This window comes from Motacilla alba, chromosome 20, assembly GCF_015832195.1.
Source record: "Motacilla alba alba isolate MOTALB_02 chromosome 20, Motacilla_alba_V1.0_pri, whole genome shotgun sequence".
Taxonomy (NCBI): domain Eukaryota; kingdom Metazoa; phylum Chordata; class Aves; order Passeriformes; family Motacillidae; genus Motacilla; species Motacilla alba.
Window position 1 is genome coordinate 677331 of NC_052035.1, and position 12859 is coordinate 690189.

The following is a 12859-nucleotide window of genomic DNA, read 5'->3' on the forward strand; positions in this document are numbered from 1 at the left end:
AACTTGGAGGAGCCCAGGAATGGGGTGGGTGTAGCTTTGTGATGGAGCCATGTCCCTTGGCTGTGTTTAATCTACAAGTGTGCAGTGACAGGTGCATGCAGAGGACACCAGCACTGCCCAGTGGTTTACCCAGTGGATCTCCATGACCAGTGGAAGAGCTCTACAGCTCTGGGGAGAGCATCTGGGGAAAGCAAGGAAGCATAAAGGAAACATGCTAGCCAGACGACACCAGACATCAGTGCAAGCTGGGGCTGAACAGTCCAGGACTTCAGCACAGGGCTTTGCCAGATTCCCAAGGGGCCTGGCAAGCAGTATGACTGCATGAGGACTCCCCTGTACTCCGTTAATCAGTCTGAGTCTCAGCAGAACTAATTATTTTCAGCAGTGTTTCTTTTGGTGCCACAGCACCTCTGCATCAGCAGTGAGGATGGAGCCAGCCCTGCTTCTCTTCACCAGCTTTCCTACCTTCCCAGACAGAACAGCAGGCACGGCACTGCGGGCCACCAAAACGAGAGTGCTGCTGGTCCAGCTGCAGGGTGCCGAGGTGGAGGAGGAACTCTGGCTACTGCGCAAAGCCCTCAACACTGTGTGACCAGGAACAGGCATCCCAAGGAAGCCTGGTTGCAAGGAATTCCAATGGAAAACCCACCTCGGTGGGCTTGGCTCACCATTAACTGGTGCTGGACCCGAACCTTGCCAGTTGCTCCATGCCAAGTTTCTCCCTGGAGAGGTGGGTCACTCAGCCCAAGCCCTGAGCCGGCTCCCAGCCCATATCTTGGAGCACCCCTCTGGGGAGCGGCATTCCCTCCTTCCGGGCCTGCGGCCTCCGAGGCCGCTCCCGCGCTATTCTTCCACGCGGGGCCGCCCGCGGGCGCCTTCGCACCTCGAGGATTTCGGCGGGCCTGGGCGGCAGCGCCTGCACGGAGCGCGGCGCAGAGACGGGGCAGCCGCAGCCGCACAGCAGGGCCGGGCGGGGCGGCGCGGGCAGGCCGCGGTGTGGCACGGGCGGGTCCCGGGGCGGGGCTCAGGTCCCGTTCACATCCGGGCAACGCTCGGCGGACGTGGAGCAACGCGGGCGGGGCGGCGGCGCGTGGGGGCGGCGGCGCGGCCAATCAGCGCCGCGCTCTCGTCGGTGCAAACAGGAGCACAATGGAGCGAGCGGCGGGCGCGCTGCAGCCAAGCTTGGCGCGAGCGCCGCGCGGCTGACGGGCCGACCCGCCAATGGGCCGCGGCGCGCGGCTCTGGGCAACCAATGGGCGCGCTGCGGGGGCGGGCCCGAGCGAGGTTAGGGTGTCCTTGCTGGGTGCTGGGCTAAACTTCACCAAATAAAAGCTGTTTGTGTTGGGGCGGCTGCGGAGCCATTTTGGGTAAGTTCTGCCCCGAACTTTGGGTTCGCCTGTCTGGCGGGGCCGGCGCGGCGGTGGGGCTGCGCCAGGGCGCTGCTATGAATGAACGCGGCGGCGGTGGCGGCGCGGGCCGCGGAGCGGGCGGGGGCCGGGGCGGCCGCCGGCCCTGTCATGGCTCCGGCCGCGGGGAGGGGCGGCGGTGCCCCCGGCTCCCTCCGCGCCGCCCTCCCCCGCCCCCCGGGCCGCGGCAGGGCGGGGGGGCCGCGGCCCGTGTCGCCGGCCCTGCCGTTCGCCCCCGACCGGGCCTCGCCGGCTCTGGGCCGGTAGCGCAGGGCCAAGCGCCCCCGGCAGAGGCGGCGGGTCCCGGGGAGTGCGGGGCCGGGGGCGGGCTCCCCACGGTGCTAAGCCGAGGCTCCTCCCGGTCAGGGAGGGGGAAGCGCCCCCCCCCGCCCCCTCCCCCGCTGGTGCGGGGTATCGGAGCCCGCCCGCGGGGCGCAGTTCCCCTCTGGCATCTCGGCTCCGGTGCTCAAGAATATCGATAATTAAGTCTTTAAACTTGGCGGTCGGGGGGAAGCGGGTCCCTTTGCGCGCTGGAGGCCCCGGGGTGCGGGCCGCCCGCTGCCTGGCCCCGCGGAGCCAGAGCGCGGGGGGATGCGGTGGAAGGGCCGCTCTCACCGCGCGGGGCCACGGGCTTGTTCCTTTCCGCGCGGTTCCGTCCCGCTGCGCTCGGAGCAGACGCGGATCAGTTGTGACATCGCAGCCATGTCACAACGGAGGCATCGCAGTCACAGCGGAGCCGCGTCTCGCCGCAGTCATCGCGCCCGCTGCGTGTTGGTGGCCGCGCCGTGGGGCTCCCCTGTGCTCACCAGTGGCGTTCACTGGTGGTGGAGGTGGATTTTAGCCTTGATGGATGAGGTTTGTAGGATGAAGGCTGTGGGAGACGCACGCGCAAATAACGGGACGAGGAAGCAAAATCGTCAGCTCGCGTTGCTGCTGCGAGCGTGCACCCGCCTGAGAGTGGGTCTCCCTGTGATTATCAATTTGCCTGCTGACAACAACACTGAAGTCTCAGTGAAGTCGGGGACCGCGGGTCCAGGCAGGCTGCCTCAGCACACGCAGAGCTGGTTCTGCCTAGTCTGCTGCTGGCCTTTGATATGGTAGAGTATTTTGGTAATTTTGCTATGAAAAATGCTTGCTTTATTTCTTCAGGGAGTTGGGATGCTTCTAGCCAAAAGCCCAGTCTTTTCTTCTTGTTTACGTCCTGCTCAGGAAATGCAGCAAATGTTGTTGGTGTTGGAGAATGATGGGAGACGGATGGAGATGGTTGGCTGTGCTTGTGTAGTGTCTGATGGGACTCGGCAGAAGCCTCCAGCACCCCTCAGCTGGCACTGGCCTCCCTGGCGTGGGGCTCCTGGGGGGCAGAAAGATGCTGTTACCTTGTTAGATGTTTATCCCTGACCCCTTCATTTGCAGAGTATCTTTTTAAGCACTGTGGAGTCAGTTGGATTAGAGTGTTGCCAGAGGAGAGGAAACACTGAGTTCTCAGGGAGTGTTTTTCTCTGTTCTGAAGTGTTGCTGTTGCTTTTGGGCCCTATTCAGGTGATGGTATGGGAAGAGGTGCTGTCTTGCCTCTCCTTGTCTCTTGTTTACCTTCTTCATGCAGGAACTCTGCTGTGCTCCTTTGCAGAGAAATTGTAGTTTTGGTCAAACTGTTTGAAGTATGAAGCAATAACAGCAATCTTCCTGGAGTAAATAGGTTGTTTCTCTCCCAATTCTTTTGGCCTTGAGCTGGGTTGGTTTTGGTTTAGGGCTGCTCCTGGGTTCCTTTCCTGAAAATTGCTTCCTCTTCCACTACAAAGTAGAAATTTGTTTTTGGGAACACTAATTCACCCTGTGTCTCTGAATTGGTACAGCTGCCTGCTCTTGCAGGTCCTCCAGGGTTGCTGGACGTACTGCTGCACTGCCTTCACTGCAGAGATGGGCAGTGTGACAGCATTGGGTGAAGCTTATTGAGTGTTGCCCCTCAAGTGCTTCAAACTGAAAAACACAGTAACTAGGAGAGCTGGATCCTGTCAAAATGTATGTGTGTGCCTTGTGCAGCAGAGTTAAAGTACATGTTTTTATTCTTCAAACAAAACCTGAAGTCAAGGAGAGGACTTTGAGAATGAGTGATCTTGGTTTGTTTGCACTTTGATGAAGTTTGAAGCCCACCCCGCAGGCATGGCTGTTTATTCCTGCTTGTTCCTTTATTCTCATTCTTCCCAGCAGAAACACAGGCTGCCCTGTCCCTGAGGAGGCAGTTGCAGCCCCTTGCTGCAGGCCAATATGGGTACCCTGTGTGAATCTGACACTAAGGCAGCTCTTGCAGTCTATCCATACTGCAGCTGTGAATAATGCACATCTCTAATGAAAGGTGCTGTCAGGGGCCTTGTTACTGTGTTCTGAATGCTGCTGTCTAGTGTAGTAGTATATGCCTTTTTAATGGCTTGAGTTTACCTCTTCCTCTGTTGTCCTCCATGGTGGTCTTAGGGGGTCATGCTGCTTGTCTTTGAGCAGCTGGCCCTAGATGTTCCAATGTTAGTCCCAGGGATCAGTGCTCTGGGTCTTTTTGGGGTCTGTTGATTTCTAGTGGCTTGGTGGATGAGGCTCTCAGAAGAGTGTCTAGTTTTCCTGAATGCTTTTTATTGCATTTCTTCAGCTGGAAGTAAATCTCTGCCCCCTTTCTCCACCCCAAAAGTGTCATCACAATAATTTTTAAGATCTAGTCTTCCTTGAGTGATCTTTAATATTTTATCAAGAGTTTCTCCAAACACATAGACTTCTACAGGTGGATAATATAAAGAGTTTCACTGTAGTGGTTTGTGTTATTTCAAGAGGGCTTTGTACAAGCACGTGAAATTGTTTTGTGAGCTGGGCAACTTTGTGAGACTTGTTTTTTGAGAGGCTGCCAGAACGGACCTTTGTGTTTTGCTGTGGTGTCCTGCCCTGTCTGGGCTTTGCACAGATAAGAGCTGATATCGTCCTCATCAGTGTGCAGAAGAAGCTTACCCTCAGTAAGGGGGAAGAGCTGATCAGCCTTGTGCTGAGAGTGGTGCTTGTTGCAGGAATGCAGACTTCTGTGTTGGGTCTGGAAAGCAGGCATGCGTGGGGAAGCTGCTCTGAGGGTGTCTTAAAGAGACAACATCAAGCTCAGTGGTTGGATGTCTCACTGGACCTTGGGACACTTGAGAGGGCTTTTTTCATTTCTCCTGCAAGTAGCAGTGAATGCATTTCTCCTTGCTCATCCCCACTTTCCTGCTTGGGACAGTGGAGTCAGCCTCTGATGTTGGTGGTCCTCCCTGGTTTGTGAAAGCCGAGGCATAGTGGTTGTTGGAGGCCAACAAGCGCAGTCAAGGGGAGAGAAGATGGTCAGGATGAAGGGCCTGTATGCAGTGGGGCAGCAATGTTTGCTGTGGCAGAGTGTTAGTGACATTGCAGGGTTTGTGTGGTGGGTTCTCAGCACCCTAAAAACCCATGAAAACAGCATTACCCTTGACTGTGGGAGAGGTGTCAATGCCTGTGTTGCCAAGCATGGTGGTGGTGGGACCAAAATCCTCCAAGGAAATGCCGTGCCCTGTGCAGCACCTACTGTGAGTGCCACACTGGGCAATGCCTGTCCCAGCCTCCAGTGATCATCTGGTACCAGCCCCTGGTGAAGTAACAGAGCTGGGGAAAGCTGACCAATCTGGCAGCAAAAAGGGAAAAATGTGGTTCTCTGGGTGTCAGCTTGTGACACAAGGAGACTCTGATTTTGTTCGTAATATCTCGGGCTGGTGTAATATGTTTTCCATGTGATAGGACAATGCCTTCAACTTTCCCTTATATGGGAAAATCTGGGATGCAGCCTAGCAATCCACCAATATGTGGCTAATAATTTTTAGCATTGTTATATTGGATGTGTCCAGTCAGCCTAAGAATCAGAATATACCTGAGACCCTCTGGCTGAGCTTTAATATTTAAAACCAGTCCCTGGCAGATATCTGGGGAAAGGTTATGACTATGCTCTAGGGAATGCCTGAGCACAACTGGCTGTTTTGGAAGTCAGCTAAAAGCTGGGAGAGTTTGTGCCTGAGTGTAGAGCTCCTGCTCTTGGGCCCAGTGCTTAGAGCAGTGTTGGGTTGTGTTAGCATCAGGTGGGGGTCACACACAAAGCTTTTAACACATCCTTTATGTGAGGACCTTCTCCCTGTGGAGGAAATGCTGCCTTGAGGTGAAGGGGTGCATGCTGTTTCCGTACGCCTGTAGTGAGTATAAATCTTGCTCTAACAGGAGCAAAACACTCTTTCAGTCCAGAAGAGAAAAAGGGAAGCATGGGAACCGAGTCCCAGTCCCTCTTAGCTTTTCGTGTGTGTGCTGGAAATGTGCAGAGGCATGTTGTGTATGGTTTAGGGAGTGCGGGTGTTACTGTGAGGATGAGATGTTGGCTTGGCTGTGGGGTACCCATCATATTTTTCAGCCCTGGTTTCCTCTTGAGGGATGATGTTTCATGATATTATGAATGTCTGCCCTCTGAGGTACAGCATGCCTTCTGCAGGCTCACCTTTTCCAAAATTCTATGCTGGTTGTTTTGGGGTGGTTTGTTTTACTGTGGTGTTTGGGAATTTTTTTGTTTGTGTTTTTCCTGGTAAGATTAAGTTTAGATCTCTTCTGAAGCTTTCAGGCACTTGTCTGGTTCTCTCTGCCATTTGGCTCAGTTGTGAAGGGAACACTGGGTTGAAATGCAGGTAATTCATTGTTTCCTTTTGGGGTGACTGTGCTGAAAGCAGGGAAAAGTTATGCTTGCCAGTGTCAATTTTCAGAGTATTTTCTAAATGTTTCTATAAAAGTGTGGGATCTGTGGAGCTCTGCTTTGCATTAGAGTAGGAGACTATCAGGGGTCGGGCTGGTGTTGCTCTAGGCCCCTGAGCTGGCTGCATGTCCTGTTAACGTGCCTGCTGTTGCAAGGGAGGGACAGGTGGCAAGGGAGGCAGTGGATGGGCAAGGTGGTTTCATTCACTATCTGATGTGGTCCTAAATTACTTGTTTGAATTACAGCCTGGGAGCTATGGCACAGGAAAATAGGCATGTGTGGGAGACCCCAGCCAAAAGCCTGGTGAGGAAGGCTGGGGGAAGCTATGTCCCTGTGGTTGTCAGTGGACCTGTGTGAGGAAAGAACCTATTGCCTTTAGTGTTAAGACCCCCTGGGATGTAAGACCCCCACCTCTTCCCCCAGGAGATACCTCATTAGTATTTCTTTGAAGGCAGAAGCAGGACTTCAGCCAATTGAGGAACTTTAGCTATCAGGCCCTCCCTGTTAGCAACCACTGCTAGGAGTTGTGCTCCCTCTCTATTGCACTGGAAATAGGTATTTGTTTTGTGGACATAGTTTCATTTTGCACTTCAACTTACACTGTATGGCTGCCTTGGAAGGTGAATTCCAGCACTTGCAATTAGCTACATGCAGGAACGAGGGTGCTGTAAAGTTGCAGGGGAGTTCCACTTTTTTGATGTAAAGGTAAGTGAAATATTGGCTCTTTAAGAAACGTTAATGCCTTGTTATATATGTGCATTGAGGCAGAATTAAAATTAGTCCTAGATACAAGAATAAACATTAGTGCTTTGCTATAGATGTGCTGTGAAAGCTGCTATTTTTATGTGAGCCACTGCCTTGAGTTCTCTGGGTCTTATGCACAGAGCACTTTTAACCCTCGGTCTTTCATCTGCTTTGGTTGAACTTAGAATATACTTTAGATAAAATGAAATTTAAGTGTTCGATGTCTGTTAATTAAGGATCCAACAAGAGCCATTTTTGATGACTTAATTAAATGCCTGGTGCATCCTTGCTGTACACTGTGCTTGCTTAGCCTCGGAAGGAGTGCAATGGGGTGTGCGAATGCACAGCCCATTGCTCCTATTTGTATGCTTCTCTGCTTGTTGCTTTAGGGCAAGCAAAGCCCTGTTTCTCAGTGATCTTTCTCAGTCCCTGCAGGGTGCCCCTCACCAGAGTATCTGAGCTTTTCCCGGCATGCACTTTGTTGCATACATAAAAGCAGGTTTCTCTCCTCCACCGCAGACAGCAGAGACTGTGCTCTGTTTGTGGTGCAGTGATGGTGTGGGGAGGCTGGCTGAAGCAAGGCTTGTGCTTTCTGTGAAGGTGCTGAGGTTTATGATTGCAGATTTGTGGGCCAGTCACACACAGTGACTTCTCCACCTCCTTGCTCTTAAGGGTGAGAGTTTCTATCAGAGAATAAAATTGCTGGTTTGGAGTTAGGCCACTCCCACACTGTGCTTTGAGTGTGAGAACCAGGGTCCTGAATTGCAAAGGAAGGAGTGTGTCACTGTGGGCACAGTCCCGTTGAGGCTTTGGTAGTTGTAATTTCAATTCAGGTGGATTGAAGTGTGACTCTGCAGGTTGTAGGACCTATGTGTTTGAAGAGGTGCAGCTGTGCCCACATCTGACAGGGCATGCTGTGTATGGAAATGTGGTTATCTGCAGATACTGCTTTCCGGTTTCTAGACAGTCTCTTCGTTGGCTGCTCTGCTGAGTGGAGCAGGGCATTAGGGCTGAGGACAATATTCTTAAACCCTTTCCTGGATCCAGCTCCATTTCCTGCTCTTTGTGTCCCCCTTAGCTGGAAAGAGGAGACAGACACAGAGCAGAAATGGGTTTCTGGACCTTATTGCATGATTGTTCCTCTAGACATGCCTGCTGAAGAAAGGGTTCAGAATATGAGTGGCTTCTCTAAGTACAGAGGGAAAGAAGGTATGGAAACCATTTTGGTTTGGACTTTGGACAGATATGTGCAGTAAGAGTGTGCTAGGACATGGGCCTATGGGAACTGTGTTCTCCTGCTCTGTCCAGGGTTTGCTTACCTGGCTTCCATGTTGCTACTCGTCAGAGGAGACTGATGTCTACAGAGCTGCCAGGGAAACAGGGACAAGAGTTTCTTGGTAGCTTGATGCAGCTGATGCCATGTGCTTGCCTGCTTTCTGGCTGACCCCATGATGATGGTGCTGGTTGGCCAGGAGTGTCCGGGGCATCTTCTGTATCTGTGCCCTGAATGAATGCAGCTTGAGGTCAGGAGAGATCCACAGCAGCTCTGCCTATGTGCGGTTGGAAGAAGCTTGGTGTGCCCTGGGGTTCCAGTTCTGTTTGGAAAAAGGTACTCTACAAAGATGGGACTTGGCAGTCAGTGTTAGTGACTGTGGCTAGGCATCCTCTGGCAGGAAGCCCTCCTGCCCATGCATTCCCTACTCGTGCAGCTGTGGCTCTCCAGCCTGGGAAGGTTGATGCTCTCTTCACTGTTTCCTGAGCTGGTCTCTGACTAAAGGGCTTTATGCGCTGAGGCAAGAAGGGGCTACCTCTCCATATGCGCTTTTGGTAGCGTTTTACTTGCAGTGTGTCTGGGCAGGCCTTTCTGTGCTCACCATTTAAAAGCGCTAGCCAAGTGTATTAAAGCATTGTCTATAGTTGAGGAGCTGGCATCGCTGAACCCCAAGCATTTGCACAAGAGGAATTGAAGAATTTCTCTTTGGCACTGCTCTCAGCCTCCCATACTTTAGTCTTTCTTGGGATTGTGTAAAAGACAAATGCAAGGAAACAGAGATGATTGAGATGAATGTCTCATTACAGATGGCATCTGAACTCTGGAGACTGTTCTCTCAAAGGACTTTCTCAGGCCTGGACAACAGCAGATTTTGTCTGTTGCTATTTTGGAATGAGATTTGCTAGATTTTGTTAGGATGTGCAGGCAGAACAGGTGCCATGAGCTGTGGAACCTCCCAACAGCACACAAAAACTCTCAGTCTGTGGTTATTTAGGATGTTATCTTTCTGGGTGCTGAGGAACAGCTTGGCTCCCCTACTACCTGGCCTTGCTGCAGACAGTGGTCTGCCAGCCAACCTTTCTGCCCTGCCCTGGAGTGGGTGGCCTGGGTTTGCAATGCTAGTGGGACAGGTTCAGCCTATGTGGGTGCAGGAGCTCTTCTCCAACAGGGCAGCATCAGTCAAGCAGCCTCTGTAAGCTGGTGTTGGAGCTGTCCTCTGCTTGGGGAGAGAGCAGTGTAGCAAAATGTCCTTCTACTCCTGGAGATCCCTTCAATGTCCCCCAGCCTTCACTGTGTGTGAGAGCACAGACCAAGCTGAGCTTCCTTTATCACCTGTTTTTTTGAGATCCCTAGGACCAGGATAAAGTGCTGCTTGGCCCAAGGAGGAGCTGCTCACTTTTCACACCCTAAGATGTACCTTGGGGTCAGCCTTTGAGGCCTGTGCTCATAAGCTGTGGTCTGAGATGTGGCCATGGTAGGCAAAGCAAGGCTGGCCTTGAGCTCCCTTCAGGCACTGTACACCCCTCACTGCTCTGCCACCTGTGCACAGACGAGGCATTGGGCAAAGCAGAGGTGTCCATCCTGTTGTGAGGGCCTGGAAATGTTTGAAATGCTCACTCTTTTCCTGTGGCCCAGGTGCTGGTGACTTGGCCATGCTTCATTCAGTTCCTTGGATGTTTTTCCTTGGGCACATTCCTGTGGCCTACTCATTAGATGAAGCAGGAGGTTGGCAGGACGGCACTAACTTTTTCTTTTCACCTTTTTTCTCTACTGTGGTTCTAGCAGGAGAACAATGGGGAATACCTTAGTCAGCAGCAGCAAACAGGGGTGTGGGGATATCAGGTGAATGACTGGCAGGGTAAGAGTTATCCACTGTGGAGGTCTGTGGCAGGAAGCTTCAATTGGAGTACTTTCCTGAAGTCTGACAGAAATTCCTGAAGAAATTATTTTCAGCATGACTGGACTCTGCAGTGGGGTCTCCATCACTATGTGGAACTGTGGCCAGTGTTGCTGTGCCTTGTCAGCACAAAATCTGGTCAGGGTGTCAGATGTGTCCTTCGTATGTGTCTACAGCCAAGTCTTGAGGTGCATTGCATCTGTTCACTTTTTCAGCAGCCCTGATGTCAATGTAGATTTTTTTTTCTCTATTCTAGCATTAGAAAATAGAGACACAGAGGGCTATGATTGCCTCTGAGGAGCTGTTTGCAGTGTGGCAAAGATGTTTTCTGACAGCTGGAGGTTGTTGTGCAGGATGTTAACAACAGCAAGAGGAGAAGATCTGTACTTTCAAGAATGCGATCTCATTTTTTGGCCATCTGCCTTGGGATAGTATGAGTTTGGAGTAAAGCTCTCAAACCTTATAAAATGTTCTTTGAATTGGCTAACTGTCAAGGCCTACTGGTTGGGCTGGCTTTTGTACACCTTTCTTGCTAATAAAGGTTAAATTATGTGCCTGATGGCTTCTTTGTAGGGACAGTGACCTTGGAGATGGACTTAAACAGCTAAGTGAAGCTTTGAGCACTTGTGTGTGAGACATAAAAGGCAGCAGGAAAATGTGCAGAGTGCACAGGCCGCTGGTTTTTGCTGAAACCTCTATATCCCTCCTGGTAGCTGGAGAGCAGCTGGATGTTTTGCCCTGATGCAAGAAGCCTCTGAAGCAGCTGACAGTAACCCCTGTGTTCCCTTGAGCCCAATAATTCATCAGAGGCTTTTTTCTTACACTACTGGGAAGTCTGGCTCCTCATGACTGCTGGTCCAGGAAGTCAGCAGGAGCCAAGCCTACAATTCTCTCTCTACCCAGGGGTAACAGCCAGGCACTTCAGGGAAGAGAGCCTGCTTCCAGCACTGAGAGTGTGTCTTCAGAGCTTCTTTGCCCATTTCCATCTAAAATGTAGCTAGGGTTGTGTTGTCAGTCTGATCAGAGGCTTTCCACAGCCTCCTTGGCAGCTGAAGCACGCCTGCCTTGGCATGCAAGGCTCTCTGCCTTGTGGAGGAGCAGATTGCGTGGACTGTCCCAGGCTAAGAGGAGTTGCCCACCAGGAATCTTTTTGGTTGCCAGCAAGCTGGTTATGCCACTGTCTTGAACTGCTGTGAGCAGTGAGCTTCTAGCACCCACAGGCCAGGAGAGGGGTTGTGAGCTGGCTGCTTCTGGCCTGCACCAGGGTGTCAGTGGGGTGGGAGAGTTGCGCAGGATGCTGTGGAAGTGACACTTGGCCATAGGCTTTATTGGCTTCTGGAGCTTGGGACTCCTGTAGCATGTGGATACAGATATTGCTGCTTTTTTGTGTTTGTTTTAAAGTAGGAAATTAGGTGCTGGGTGTGTGATGGAAGAAGTGGGAAGGCTTTATGGCCACTATCACTATCTGTTCCCTGGACACTCCACTCATGTCCTTTCTTGTTGGCTTGCTGGTTGGAATGCTGGGGCTGGTGAATAAAGTGGAAGGAGAATTTAGCACTGGTGATGGAGGAATGGCTTGTTAAGATTTGGCAGACAGGGCAGTTAATTTTATCTGTGTGGTGGCCTGGACTGGATGCCACACTGTGTTTGTGTTTAGTGGGTAACAGAGATCTGGAAAGTGCTACATCAGTGATGTGCAGTGGGCTTTGCTGATGTGTCAGGAGCTTGAGCTGGGGATGCTCTTTACAAGGCACATGAATCATGCTGGTGGGATACTGCTCTGCAGGGACCCACCCTGGACCCCTGTGTGTGCAGGAGTGTTCATGTTCTTGCACACCAGTGCACCCTTTCCCATGAAATTGTGCCTCTTGGCACTGAGGGTGGTCAAATGCCTGTCCCTGTGGGAGTCCAGCCTGCTGGGTGCCAGCTGCAAGTCTGGGCAAGCTTGGTCTGTCTCCTTTCTCTCTTGGCTGCGTGGGTACTGCATTGTAGCAATTTGGTTTGGTTTTCCTCTAGGTTTTTTTTTGCCTTGCTGATGTTGAGGATTAAAATACACTGCCTGAGGCTTATGAACAACTGTTTGGAGTCAGACTCTTGGCCAGCAGATCAGAAGGCAACAGACACTGTAGGTTTGAGAAACCTGTCTCGCTTCTGCATACCAGAGTAGCAGGATGATGACGTGGGAAAGAGCACACAGCTGATGCTGGGTGCATCCCCATGATGGGGAAAGGGGGTTCAGCTGACACTGGGTGCATTCCCGCTCTGCAGACAGCCGCCTTGCAAGGCCTGTGCCACATGGGAGTAGTGTCCCCCCCTCATTTTGGGCTGTTCATGAAGATGATGAGGGAAATACATTTTTATGGTGAGCTCAGATGTGGCTTCCCTCTCTCTAGCAGCAAGTTGGAGTGCTTCTCTTTGCGTGCATGTCGAATGGCCAGACGTGGCTTTGTGTTCATGACATGCCTTCACTGATCAAACTAAACGGGTTTTAGCTGTTCTGCTGCTTTCTTTTTTTCTTGTGCTGTTTGTCCCTACTCACTACTGTGTTCGCTGGACTCTGAGTGAGCCCTCGGTGCTCAGCCCTCTCGTACTGTGCAGCTGCTGAAGGTCACTGTGGTTATGGTCTTGGATTAGAGGCTGCATTTGAAAACCCTCCAAAAAGGAGCTATTGCTGGTTCTGCCACGTGAGCTTGTCATGAGAGTCATGAAATGCGGCTGACTGAAGCTGCATTACCGGGGGCTGTATCCAGCCTGCGTGTGCACTCTTGCTT

At 52.0% G+C, this 12859-nt stretch overlaps 1 protein-coding gene across 10 annotated transcripts in view; it reads left to right on the plus strand.

Annotated features, from left to right (window-relative positions):
* Positions 1 to 1148: 1148 nt before the first annotated feature.
* The window catches only part of CHD6 (chromodomain helicase DNA binding protein 6), a 110511-nt gene continuing 98800 nt past the window's right edge, over positions 1149 to 12859 (plus strand). For all 10 annotated transcript variants that reach the window (XM_038159427.1, XM_038159433.1, XM_038159435.1 and 7 more), the window contains exon 1: positions 1149 to 1367. The gene's annotated coding sequence lies outside the window, so the exon portion shown is untranslated. The remainder of the gene's footprint in view (positions 1368 to 12859) is intronic.